The sequence below is a fragment of the Athene cunicularia genome (genome assembly GCF_003259725.1).
Source record: "Athene cunicularia isolate RWA chromosome 14 unlocalized genomic scaffold, athCun1 chr14_part1, whole genome shotgun sequence".
NCBI classification, from domain to species: domain Eukaryota; kingdom Metazoa; phylum Chordata; class Aves; order Strigiformes; family Strigidae; genus Athene; species Athene cunicularia.
The window spans coordinates 14,966,514-14,979,876 of record NW_020799118.1 but is presented as its reverse complement, the minus strand read 5'-3'; the positions used below and the strand labels follow the sequence as shown (position 1 = coordinate 14,979,876).

Sequence of the window (13,363 nt, the reverse complement as noted above, 5' to 3'; positions counted from 1 at the left end):
GGGGGGGTTGTTTGTTTTGGGGGGGGTTTGTGTGTGTGGGCAGAAGGGATCCGGAGAGGTGAATTCTTAATTGGTTTAATAAGAGTAATAAGATGGTGTTTCAGCCTCTTTGAACTACCAACCACTGTGAGGATGTTACCTAGGCAATATTTGTTTCAAAGCTGGTGAGACTTCCGAAGCCACCAAACGCAATTGAGTATCCCAGCTTCCCTCTGTACTGAGTCAATGGTGCTGCACAATATTTTTCAGGATTTTTCCCCCCCTACACTGTGCTTTTGCAGCAGGGAATAGAACAGCATGCTCCCTGCGTGCCACTGAAAGCAGGAATAGGGAAAGAGTCCTTTCTAGTGAGCTGAGAAGCACAATAATTTCCTAGTCTTGCAGATGACTCTGTGCAGGTCCCTGGGTCTGGAGACCTGCGGGAGCCCAGGGACCTGCTTGCACAGAGGGAACTGCAGGCTGGGAGCCTTAGACTATACCAGTTTGCCCTTTGCATGCTTCCATCACCTCCTTCACTTCCATTTGATGTCCTGCTTTGGATAATACTAATTACTCAACTATTCCCGTTCAGCTAACTCCTTGTGACACCAAATACAATGAAAGAATTTTTATGCCCTAAATAAGTTCATTAGCCAGGGTGAAATGCCAAAAATATCATGTCCAAAATAAGTTCATTAGCCAGCTGTTGAAATGCAGTGCTGTGCTGTCTGCGTATAGCTGTGGGTTTTAATTCTTTCTTTCCCTCTGAACTAAGGTCAGAATATATTGATACTTCTTTTTATTCCCGATGTGATTTTTGGAGTTTGAGTGATAAATACATACATTGTGAGGTACCTATTCAGCTATTTGAGATCTGTCTACACTCCATGGTCAGCACGGAGCCCTTGAAGTTTTTGTCAAATGTAAATCTGTGAGATTTCTGGATCTTGGTTAGTTAAATGAGATTCTGCGCACTGTTCTCAAAAGCTGCTGTTTATGCATGTCTAAGTTGTGTTTGATAGTAAAGTTATTTAAAATTAAATCTTACTTGCTCAGTCTGCCAGCACACAAAAATTCAGGGGATACTCATCCCCATGCCCTTCTGCCACAGATGTTGTAGCCTGTTTGGGGGCTATTCCTGACAAGCAACAATACAAGGTTTTTATCAGTGCACAGTTCTACAGCAGCCTTCCTTCACCGTAGATTAAAACTAGCCCCCTCCTGCCCCCCTCCACGTAGTGGTTTGCACTTCCAACTTTCAGGTAGTATAATTCTGCAAATACCTCTTGCATCTGAAGAATGTATTCTTGAAACCATTTTTAGGGTTCTCGTTTCAGTGAAATGTGTGTCAGTATTCCTTTTCTTACAGTAGAGGAGTTAACGTGGCCCAGAATTGTTTACATGCCTCCTAGTGTTATATGAGTGTCTGAGTCGTTCAAACCTTTCTCCCTTTCACTTCTTTCTCCCAGTTTTATAGACGACTACCCAGCATTTCTCTCATTAATCAGCTGTTTGCAATGGCAGAGTTCAGTCGAGACACGCCGGCTTCTCTCTCATGTGAGACACTGCACAATAGCTAAACCTCCACCAGCAACAGCCCTGCGTCCAGTGAGAGGTTTGCACCCTGTGATTAAACCTGAAAATAGAGGGTGCTGGAGTAGGGCCCTGGGCCCAGAGCACCTTCCTTCTCATTATTCAAGCAGTGCACTGCAGAATACAAAAGCCTCATCCTCCAGCCTGTAAAATAAATAACACTCCCATGCTGTCATGGTGTGGTGCGGTGGGACTATTGTTGGGTTTCTGGAAACGTTAGAATACCAAAACAAATAATACCAGGGTCTCTTTTTTGTTGGCACTAAGCAAATAAAATGACTGAGGACAGAAGCATTAGTAGACTCTGAAATCAAGGGCTGTTGTCTGCTCTGGGGACTGTCGGTGATGTTACTCTGCCTTAACTCTGAAGCTGGTAAGAGAGTCACAAAAAGTCGAGTAACTCGTGGTACCCCTGTTTGCTTATTGCCAACAGGACAGCAGCAGGCGTTCAACAACTGAGACTGCAGGTGGTCTTTCAGAGGTTTTAAATCTTCTCTTTAATGCAGTGTAGTAATGAAATCAAGAAGCTAAGCTCTCAGCATACAGTTGGCTAGTGAGGTTTTCCCAGGCACAAGGAGCAAGGAGATACCTATTTTCTATTGTAAAACAGTGGGAGCTGAACCTTTACACCTTCCCTTTATGCCTTTGAAAAGATGTCCCAATACTTGCAAAAATTACTCCGGAGGTGTTTCTAATGGCATTGTGAGGTTCTGCATTCCTCTCTGCAGCCCTGACACGTGCGTGCTTGTAGGAGGCCCTGATCAAAGTTCATTTCATTAAAGTATCTTTTGTGCTTGTTCTGTTAGTGCCAGCACAATTCGAACAGGGTGTAAAAGTTGAGGAGTTGGCCAGGTTCCTGACCAGTGTATTCTGCAAGAGTACAAAGCACAGGAGGATTTTGATGTGACAAAATGGGGGTGGGGAGGAGGACTCCCCAAGGGCTTTACAAAAAATAAGTATGTGGATACTCTTACTTCAGGCCTAAAACGCAGAAAGGAGGCGCCCGGAGCAAAAATGCAAGGAGCTATAAACCAAACACTGCACCCATACCATTTAGCTAAAGCAGAGCTTATTCTTGATTAAAGAGTCAAACTTTTATGGTATCTAGCATTTCTAAATTGCTAACTAACCTGTTTCTAAAACTTCAATTCTGAATACAACAAAAAAAATGTTGCAAAGGAGCAGTTACTAATTTCATGTCTTTATTTTGCAACATCACAAGAGGCTGAGTGTGCCTGAGGTTGGATATAATGCAATCAGCTATTTAACTGTGCAGCTTGAATTGGGGTTTTTGCTAAACTTAAAGACTGTCTGATTTCTCCCTTCTTTCCTGCTGTGGTCTTGTTTGCTCAGTCTGGATGAAACATGAGTGGTTCTTGCCACCCTCCTCCTTACCTTTGCTAAACTGCATCTTCCATACCGCACAGCAGCATTTGAACTCTGCTGCTGCGAGGTCTTGGCTTCAGATGCTGCTTTCACTGCTGTTTGCTTCTGTTTCCTAATAGAGAGGGGAAGAGTACGTTTGCTTTGGTCCATCTTGATGCATTTGTCTGGTCGCAGCTGCATCTTTCTCCCTGTGTTGTTGGTAAGCTGCTTGACAGAAGATACAGAAGGAGCAGGAGACACATCCCAATAATTAAACTTAAGAATTCTGAAAAAAAATACGGTTTTTGTCACACCACAAGTGGAAAAAGCTTTTATTTCCCTGAGTTACAGGAAGTGTGCAAAAGCGGATGAGATTAAGAAATAAAATCCAGTGTTTGCTGTCAGTGTTTGGGATTTGCTGAAGCAAATTTTTAAGTCCTGTTTTAGTTAAATATTACAAAACTGCTAAAAATGCAGTAATTATTTATTGATGTGACTCTCCCAAATGCTAAAGATGTCACAGGAGTTGTTTGACAGTAAATACAGAATGATTTTAATGTGGAAAGAGCAACAGCTGAGGCAGAGGTGCAGGGATCTCCCAGCACCAAGGTGGTACCATCTCAATGCCCAGACAGGTGTGAAAACCCAGTTGGGGTCTTGGAGTAATCCTGAGACTGGGCTAGCTCTATGCAGAGCATCAGCTTGGGCAGGAAAGACATTTATTCCAATTTATTTTCATTTCAAGATCTCTATGCTGGCTGTAGCCATTGCTTTGATTTCTAAGGGAGCAACATTTAAGGGGAAAAAACTGAACTACTCTTCATTGTTGCTGAGAATATCCTCCACGGCCAGTAGCAGCACGATTCTGCGAAGTCCAGTAATGTAATATAGCTGGAGATCTAACACTAATTCTGGCAGACACTGTAGTTGTTCAGGTTTTAGTTTGAGTGCCCCGATGGTCTGAAGATCTTTCAGTCAAGAGCTGTGAAATCATGGACCATTTTCTGCTAAAATACACCAAAAATGTAAAGGAAAGTGGAGAGGTGGAAGACCCCAGTCTGCAGCAATGCAGCACGAGCAGTGTAGGGTACAGCCTAACGGCGGGGTTCTGGCTTGCTGTGCAAATGTACATGGTGCAGGGGATGATCTGTACATGTGCTTCCAGGTCTGCAGTCAGTGAGAAAAGGAGAAGGTGAATGTGAAACGAGGTGTCAGGTTGTTTCAAAGGCTCATCCTTCATTTCCAGGTGTGATGTCTTTGCTGGCTGCTGCGGGAAAGGTTTCTTGGTTGGCAAGCAGAGTACCTGGCCGCCCAGCAGCATGTTTTCTGTGGTGCGATCAGGGAGTCTTAAAATGGGTTTATTTTTTAAAAATCTGCTTTAATGCCACCCTCTGAACTCTGTCCAGAGCGTTGAAGAGTTTGGTCAGTGAAAATCAGACAAGAGGAGCTTATTATCGTTGTTTTATTGGAGTTCATTTAAAATGAACATCAGGCTCTGAAGAGGTTCAAGTAGAAAATAAAATAGAGGTGAAAAGTATTTTGTCTCAGTTTATGCGGTGCCATGGGGGAGGGTTTTGTCGTGCTTTATAGACGCTCTGTGAAGCTCTGTGACAAAAACAGTAATGCAAGTTTTCTGCATAAAACCTTTTTCAGGCCTTTGTCAGGCGAGTTAACTTCTGTCTTCAGCCCAGATAAGTGGCTGTACAACGTGTATAAAAGTGTTTGCTACTTAAAAATTTTTTTTTTTTTTTTTTTTTTTTTTTTTTTTAATATTTAAAGCTGGTTGTTTTTTTTTTTCCCCTGGTACTTTATTGTAGCTGCTAAACATTTGTCAGACTAACCAACCGGCCAGGCCCAAAGCTGCCAAGGAGCAGAACCAGGTGTTTTCACGCACGCTGCTCCAGGTGCAATAAACATCGTGTTTAGCAGCTGCTTCACACGCGTGTCTCCAAGTTGGGAATCAGTGTTGAGGAAGTAGCTGCTTGTGTTTTACACTTCTGGAAGGGCCCTGAGGCTGCTGTGTTGGTTTCTCGCGCCTGAGCCTTTACATGGTTTGTTCTGTTCTCTCTGTTTTCTGGCTCACTGCAACAACACGTATTTTAATTTCCAGAAGTTGCAGTGTTCGCTGAATCTGAAGAACTGCAGAAGGTCGTGGCTGGGAACACTTATTAAGATTTTAAGTTTTGGCTGCAAGTGGTGTTGCTCTAACCTCGCACGTCCCCAGTTTGAGCATCAATTCTCAAATCCTCCTTCAGATGAGTCAAAACAAAGCAACTTTTTTCCTTCTTTTCTCCCTTAGTCTCTCAGGTTTTTGCTTGTTTCTAACTTAATGCATTGGCTAAATATTAGTTTGCGTATCAATTTGTGGTTGAAAGATTTAAGCTCAGGGCAGGGAAGAACGCGGCATGTGGTACTTCTGCGGGTATGCCCAGGGAAAATTCCTCTTTAGCATCCTTGAAACTTTGCCTTTATTCGAGTGAGACCAGAGCTTCATTTGTGATTTATTCCTAATATTAGCTGTATAGCTCCATCTTGCTGTTGCCCCTAGAAATTGCTCAAAGGAGGCGGGTTGCAGTATTGCAGTGGTCTGCTCTGATTGCTGCCTGAACCAGGATTTGGCCACTGTGCCAGGTACCAGCACAGTCCCACCAGCACTGTCAGATGTTTCTCTTCATGTGTAGTAGTTCAGGAGTCCACAGTTGCCAGAGTAACCCTCTCCCCAGTATAATTTCTAGTTTTCAGAGACCATGTTGAGAGAGATGTTGAAGGCCAGGTTGGTCATCTTCTAGTGGAAGGTGTCCCTGCCCATGTCAGGGGGGTTGGAATTAGATGGTCTTTCAGGTCCCTTCCAACCCAAACCATTCTATGATTCTGTTTTATATATATATATATATATATATATAAAAAATAGAATATATATGTGTATGCTGAGACAGACATGTTATACCCTGCTGCGAGTACAGCTTTAAACTTCCAAAGTAATAAACTCTACAAAGCCAAGAGCCTTAACAACTCCAAACATCTGCTGAGAGATAAAACACAGTTTTAAGTTTGTGCTGAATATTTGGGAATTTTTTCTGCTCGATGGTGGGTGCGTCCTGTTTGCGAGGAGGCGGCAGCAGTATCCAAAGATGATTAGGACCTTGGCCACCCTCACCGAATAACCCAGGAAGAGGTAGACAGGTTCCCCCCTTGTGCTCTCAGGAAAGTCACCTCGGTCCTCCAGGGCTGATGTTTATATATAGCATTGCTCAGAAAAGCTCCTTCTTTCCATGGAACAGCATTTTTAATTTAGCATAAAATGTCTTTGCTGGCAGCAGGGGCTGGATTCCTCCTTTCCGACCCCCAGGGTCTTCTGGTCTTGCAGCAGTGAGAGGGAGAAGGCAAGGTTGTAGATGATGGGAAGGCTGGGTGAGTCGGGAAGGAGCTGGATGTGCCCCTGGGACTGGACCTGGCAGAGGGCCGGAGCCAAGGACTCGCCGTGTGGGTCCCGCAGCCGTGCCTGGGCAGCAGTGGGCTTCAGCAGCCGCGGGCGAGCCGGTCAGCCCCGCTGGGCTGGGAAGGTGCAGAGCTCTGGGCAGGCTTGTGCCCGCTGTCCTGCTCAGTGGAGCCAGTCCACGGTCAGCCTGACGGCTCTCGAATGCCTTTGTAAATGCATCTTCCCTCCTGCCCTGTCGGTTTCGTGTGAAATTGCTCACGATTTCAGGTGAGCAGATTTCAGCTGGTTCTTAAAGACGTGCACTGGAAATGGAGGTGCCGCTGTCTGAATGCGGGCTGGGGATGGGTCTGGGTATGTCCCACCTCAGCCCATACAGCATTGCACCCTCCCGGGACCCCTGTGCGCCAGGAGCGGCTGTACCCCATTACAGAAATGATTTTCAAAGTGAGAAACTCAAATCAGGGTTGGCTTTGGTTTACCGAGTGGCTGTCAGCTGGGCAGCGGGGTGGGCTCCCCCCCACCCCCTGCTTGCTTTGGAAGCTGCCTCGACAGTATTACCCGAGAATTCAGCACTGCCTGTCCTTGCAGAAACACATGTGGAGATGGTAGAGAAAGTGTTAACTGAGAAAGTAATTGAAACGTTATTGAATTAAGAACTGAAACATTAACTGAGAACAGTTTCCAGTTAAAAAGAAAGAAAATAAGAAAGAAAGAAAAAAAAAAAAAGGCAAATTAAAATATTTTGAAGTCTTCAGGTCAGCTGGAAATTGTTTCTTCGTGACGTCTCCATTTTCTTTCTCTTCCCACCCCAGCGAAGCCCGTGTTCCCGCTACCTTCTCCCCTCCCTTCTTGCAAAAAGAGAGAGAACCGGCCTGTTTACACCCACCGCTGGGGGAAGCTGGCAGCTTCTGCCGGGGCTTTGCTGGGGGACGGGGCTTCCTCACAGCGGCTTCACTGTAAATATCCTGCCTATGCTTCGTTGACAAAAACCGAAATGGAAAAAAGTTGTATCTGTGAAATATTAAGCTATATGTGTATATAGATAAAACGCTTATTATCTCCGACTCGTTACTACGGCTCTGTAATCAATTGTATATTAAACCGTTTTACTGTATGGCAGATCATTTCACGCTATCTTAGATGTAGAAAAGCTGAGAAAGTAATTCACAATACACTATGTCAACTTAAAATTGGTTTGCTTTTTTATTTTTGCTCCAGCACGACTTCAAACGCACCCCTGTGCCATTTGCACATTGTTTCGAAGAATAATAGTTTGGAACAGAAGTTTTTTTCAGCCTTTGTTTTGGATCTGGCTTTTCACAATGTTTCTTTGATAAATCACCAAACCACCAAGTTAATTTTTGATTAGGTGCATATTTAGAAGGCGTTTTAAATACGAAAGGAATTTGTCACACAGACCCACTGCACTTTCATGTGTCAGTTGGCAGTAAATGACCTTTGTGTTCCCAATGCCAGTTGAGAAGATGACTTCTTCCTCATTTTTCCTCATTTCAGTACTGCTCTAAAGTGTTGGGGCAGCGCTGTGCAGCAGCCTGGCAGCAGCACCTCTGCAGCCATCGTATTGTCACCACTGGCGGTGGCAGGAGGTCTCAGCGGAGAGCTTTTCCACTCAGGGAGCTTGCTTTAGCCAAAATTGGGGATGAGTTTTGTGTAGGTTTTTTTTCTTTCTTTCTTTAGCAAAGAGCGTTGATGGCTTATTCTTGAATACCAGTGCCTTATTCAGATTCTTTTAATCCACTTGGAAAGTGGAGTGAGGCATTGTTCTTCTGGAGTAAGAGTCCACAGAAAAAGAAATGGCTGACCAGGAGTAGCTCTCCAAGAAGAGCAGCCTTCATACTTTCAAAATCTGAACCCGCCCACCTGAAGGAGCTGACGGTGTTGGTCCACGGCAGGCGGCTCGGCCGCAGAGCCCCTGTCTGTCTGTCTGTCTGTCTGTCTCTCCCACACACCCCCTGCCTCCCTCGGGGTCTCTCTTAAGCATCCCACTGTATGTTCACTGGGTTTCACTGGGAGAAAAAACAACCCTAATGAAGCCCCGAGTCCTTGCAAAGTGAGGTTTGACCTGGAAGATTTGAAGGTTTCCTCCACACAGAGGTGCTCGGCTCCTCACTCCTCCCCGCTGAGGACTGGAGACCCGCCGCCGTCCCCTCCTGCCGCACCAAACCCTTCCCCTCCCCGTGTGCGGCCCCCGGGGCCGTGTGGCCAGAAACTTTTATGCAGGTCCCTTTCCCCAGCTCTCCCTCCAGGTTGCAGCAGACCAAGAGCTTTGTCCTCCTGGAATCACAGAGAGGTGGAGTCCAGTTTCTCCAGGAGTTGTTTGTTGTTTTCCTTCATATTTTAAATAGGTTTTTTTTTTCCCCAGAGACAAGGTAAGTATTGAAGCACATGTGTAACGCACGGGTGGTGAGTTGGCTCTGCAGCTGGCACTGGCACAGTGTTCCTCAAGGCCACCCCAGGGTTTTCATGGCAGTACGTGTGTGTAAGCCGTGCTCGAGCGTTCCTGGGTCTTCGCCTTCTGTTGCAGGCAAAAACTGTTCCCGTGTTATCCAGTTGGGGTCCTACTATAGATTGTGGTGATTGTCAACTGCCAAGGGATATTTTTTAATAAATCTTACCAAGGCATTTTAAATAAAGCCTGTCTTCCTGGTTTACTTTTCAGTTTTACGTTGTCTTCTCCCCAGGTAACCCCGTGGTCAAGTTTCTTCTCTTTCTGTGTTCTGGTTTGTGGTCAGGAACATGTTGTACACCCACACTGGGTCTATTGAAAGATGCAGCCTGTGTTCGTTCAGTTTATATGAGGACTGTGGCTACAAGAAAAGCCCAGAGATCTTTCAGGGACACGTTTCACAGCGGTTCCCAAAAGGCCAGGCTGCTTTTGGCCGTAGGCAGCCTCAGGGAGACTCAGTATCCTCGGCTGAGCTGGATGGTGAGGGACAACCTGGGGGCTGTTGCATCTCCCGCCTGCCAGAGCTCCCACCCCTGAGTCACGCTGCGCCCGCGGGATCTCTGGAGCTGCTCGGTTCTTCCTCCTTTGTGTTTAGGACTGTCCTGGGTGCTGGGAGGGCGGCGTTAATGTGCCCCCCAGGTGCAGTAGCATGGCGTGGGGCTCCCAGGCTGCGCTGGGGTCAGCTGCTTCCGAGGAGCCACCGGCAGCTCTGGGGTAAGAGTCACAAATGTCCGCCTTGCCAGAGCCTCTCACCATCCATGAGCCGTGGGTGGGTGGAAACTGCCCGGTGTGTGCCCTCCCCAGCTCACCAGAGGTGGTTTTTCAACCTTCCCCAGCAGCCTGAGGGTCGCTGCTGGCCTGGGCTCGGCCTGCAGGGAGACCTGGCTACCCTCGGGCTCTGTGCGGTGGAAGGTGGGTGTGGAGCGCGTCTGCCAGCTCCTGACCCCTTTCCGGGGCTGTCTTGGGGGATTCCCTGGGGATCCCCAAACTCCAGTTGCTCCCTTGGTTTCCTGGGGCTGCTCCAGCTCCCTGTGTGTCTCAGCCCCACAACCTGGTGACGCAGCCGGAGTTGGACTCCAGCTCTGCTCGTGGGGACGCCCACCCGCGCCTCTGCTGCACCATCGCCGAGGCTTCGCCAACAGACGCTGCCTCCGGGCCGAGACCTGCTCCGGGTGCAGCCTGTGGCCGGGGCAGCCAGGGTGCCCAAGCCGGGGACTGGCCCTCTTCACACCACTAAAGCTTTTCTTCCAGTTCTGGGGCCAGATCTTTCTTTGAAGCAATAATATTTTTTTCCCTCATTCTGCCTGGTTTCACAGCATTTCTCCCCAGCCAAAGCCAGTCAGCAATTTGCATTCCATTGCCGTGGCTGCTGAAGCCCCCGTTGGTGGCATCGTGGATCTGCCGCAGCGCGTGGGGGAGCAGGGACCTGCCGGGGCTTCGCTCGCCCGGGCCACAGCCACCTTTTGTTCTCACTTGTTAATCAGTGTTTTGCTTTTGGTAACTAAATTTTTGTTGCTTTGTGGTGTTGAGTGGCAATTCTCATTTCACAGCTTTGCGGAGTTTATGGGAATTTAAGAGCTAGATGCAAATGAACTTCATTAACATGCTTAATTATCTTATAAACCTCATATCCATCTGTCCTGCATATGCTTTGTACTCGACGCTTTAAGACAAGCGACCACGTTAGGCTTGGCACAAAGCGCCTGCGAGCGGGAGGCGCTGGGGAGAGCCCTGCTCTGCCTGCGGAGGGACTGGGCTTTAGTGCCGGGGGGGTGTGTTGGGGGTGAAATGTTATTTTTCAAATGCCACATCCGAGCTGTGAGACTGGCCATGAACAGTAAAACATGCGGCAGGATGACGTGATCTTAGGAATGATTTGCTAAAAGCAAAAATACAGCATGGAAACTTTTCAGATGTGTCAAAAGGGGAGAAACACTGGCAAGAGGTTCCAGGCCAGCAGCTCCCCGATGGGCGAGAGGTCGGGCCTGGGAAGGCAGAGCCGGAGCCAGGAGCTTTGCCCAAGGGGCTTTGCAGTAGAAAAACTTTGGGCAAGTCCCCAGAAGGGACCTGACCCCATGGCGCTGCGCTGACGGACCCCTCCCACGCTTGGCCGTGAGGGTGTTTTAAGCCAGCTGATGTACAGAGGAGGGGTTTACTATCGGGGTTTGCTGTCACAGAGCTTCGTGGCGACGCTCAGCTCAGGCTCCTCTCGCCCCCAGGGGCTCTTGGCAGTGTGGGAGAGCTGTGGGGTCTGGCAGAGCACCTGTGGGTGCCCCACTTGAACAGCAGCCTGACACGTGGTGACGTGGCGCCAGGTCCTAACACCAATTACTGGCAACAGCCTCCAGCCCCTGGACCAAGGTGTGTAGGGGACACCTGAAGCTTGAAAGCCTGGGTGATTGACGTGGTTCCTGGCAGAAAGCAAGGCACAGTTCACGTGGTTTCAAAGGTGCTGGGGTGGCAGCACCCATAAAGGCAACAAGAGGCTGCTCAAGGGTGACAGGTTCACTGCAGTGAGAGGCTGTGTCCTACTGAGCTCTGCTGCCATGCGAATCCCCACGTTCCTGCCGGTGCATGGAGCAAAATGTGGTGGAGACACGAGAGCATTTGAGAGCCCAGTGGGATCTTCTCCAAGCTGAATCTCCAGGTGCGGGTACCTGTTCACCAGCCAGTGCTCTGGCCTGGTTTGGGGAATGTGGAGCATCTGAGCCTTCCCTGTGGCTGGCACCTCTGCTGCATGGGCAACGATTAAAATAAACCCCAAACCCTGCACCGCTGCAGCCCAAGATCCTGAACTTGCATCCCTTGTTGGCACACGATGTGTTTCACGGTGGGGAAGCTGCACTGCAGTCACAGCACTGGGTGCCATGAGCAGAGTCACAGGAAATGCTTTTTTGTCCTTACTTAATTTTATTGAAAAATACCAGAAAAAAATGAGCCTTTACTTCCAGGTGCAAATCATAGATCTACTGGGTAAGAGACAGTGCAAATCCCAGACTTGTGCCAGAGCCCCCAAGGGTTTACGGGCCCTAATGGGGGCTGAGCACAAACCTTTAGCTCTTCTCTACAACAGTGTGGTGCCAGAGCTGCCGCCCTCGGCGGACACTCAGCACCCAGGGGTAACCCATCGGGGTGCTGCTGCGTGCACCTCGCTCACCTCTCATCCCAGGAAAAGCAGTGATGTTGCTTTGCACCAAATTGCTGTTTTCTGAGCATGTTTATAGTGCAGCAGAACGAGAATTTTTCCAGGCCTGGGAGGGAGCGAGGACCTGGCATGCAGCAACCCTGGAACCGCACAGCCCTAGGGACAGGTGTCCTGCCACCGCGGCGGTGAGTCTGTGTGTCTGAGCGGGGAACAGGGAGCCGCAACACATAGCAAAGTGCTGACAGAGGATCTCCTTCCCTTCTCTTGCTCTTGCCAGCTCACATCATGGCAAAGACACCTTGTTCCCTCAGGGGCTCAGATAACACCCCAGCCCAGGCACCCCTCCGCTTTCCTCCCTCTTTGCATCCACCACCCTGGTCCAAGGCCAATGTCACTATCGAGTTACCAGCCGCTTGGGCCTCCCCGTTTCCCTCCAGCACAGCCAGACATGAAGTTTAGGAGTGAGGTTATTGAAAACTTTAGAGCTGGAACTCTAAAAAAATTTAAATATCAGCAAATCGGAGATGCAACTGCAGGGTGAGCAATGCTGCTCTGTGCCACGGTGTGAGCACGGGAACGGGGAGCCCTTCGCAGCCAAAGGGCCCTCGCCAAGCCGCAGCGCAGGATGCGGAATGCCTGTGCTCGAGCCCCTCCGCTCCTGGGGGAGAGAGAAGGGTTCAGCGAGGCGCTGGCGGCCGGCGCAGACCCGAGGACAGGCTTTGCTCTGCGCAAGGAGCTGCCAGCGAAGCCTGACCCCTCCTCGCCACGTCCAGCTCCCCTCCGGCACTGGGATCTGGGAAGGCCACAAGCTCAAACCCTCTGCAAATCCAGGCTGTGGGCAATGGGGAGAGAAGGCGTGTGGGTTTGGGGCAGGTTGGTGGGTTTGGAGGCAGGTGCTCTGCAGGTGTTTCAGGGGGAGCCTGACGATGTGTCCGCTGAGCACAGACCCAGGGCACAGCACCACGACACGGCATCATGGGCAATGCGCAAACCTTGTGGTTACAGCTCTGGAACTGCTGGGCCAGCCGGGCTCTGAACCCCACCTCCCAGAAAAGGGGGTAAGATTTATCTTTTCTTTTTTAATACATCAAAAGTACAAGCAAAAATTTCCTGCCTCCTGTTGCTCCTGCCCCATGGAGCTGCTGTCGCACCGTGCTTCCCCCAGCGTGCAGTGCTGATCTGCAGCACCCATGGCAACACCCGTGGGTGCCTGTGAGATGTGGCTGTGCACGAGCAGCAGGGATGGGGCAGGTCCTGCTGGTCCAGCTCCTCATCTCCCAGGAGTTCCCCCAAACTCTGCCTGGTGAAATCCTCCCACCTCCAGCGAGAAGGATCACAGGGAGCCTACAGAGAGAGGAGCATCCAGGGGAGGAGT

The 13,363-nt window shown here is 49.1% G+C and overlaps 1 protein-coding gene across 2 annotated transcripts in view; it reads left to right on the top strand.

Moving 5' to 3' along the window:
- ADCY9 (adenylate cyclase 9) overlaps positions 1-7,566 on the top strand; it is a 93,411-nt gene extending 85,845 nt beyond the window's left edge. For both annotated transcript variants that reach the window (XM_026858700.1, XM_026858699.1), the window contains exon 11: positions 7,189-7,566. The gene's annotated coding sequence lies outside the window, so the exon portion shown is untranslated. The remainder of the gene's footprint in view (positions 1-7,188) is intronic.
- The last annotated feature ends 5,797 nt before the right edge of the window (positions 7,567-13,363 follow it).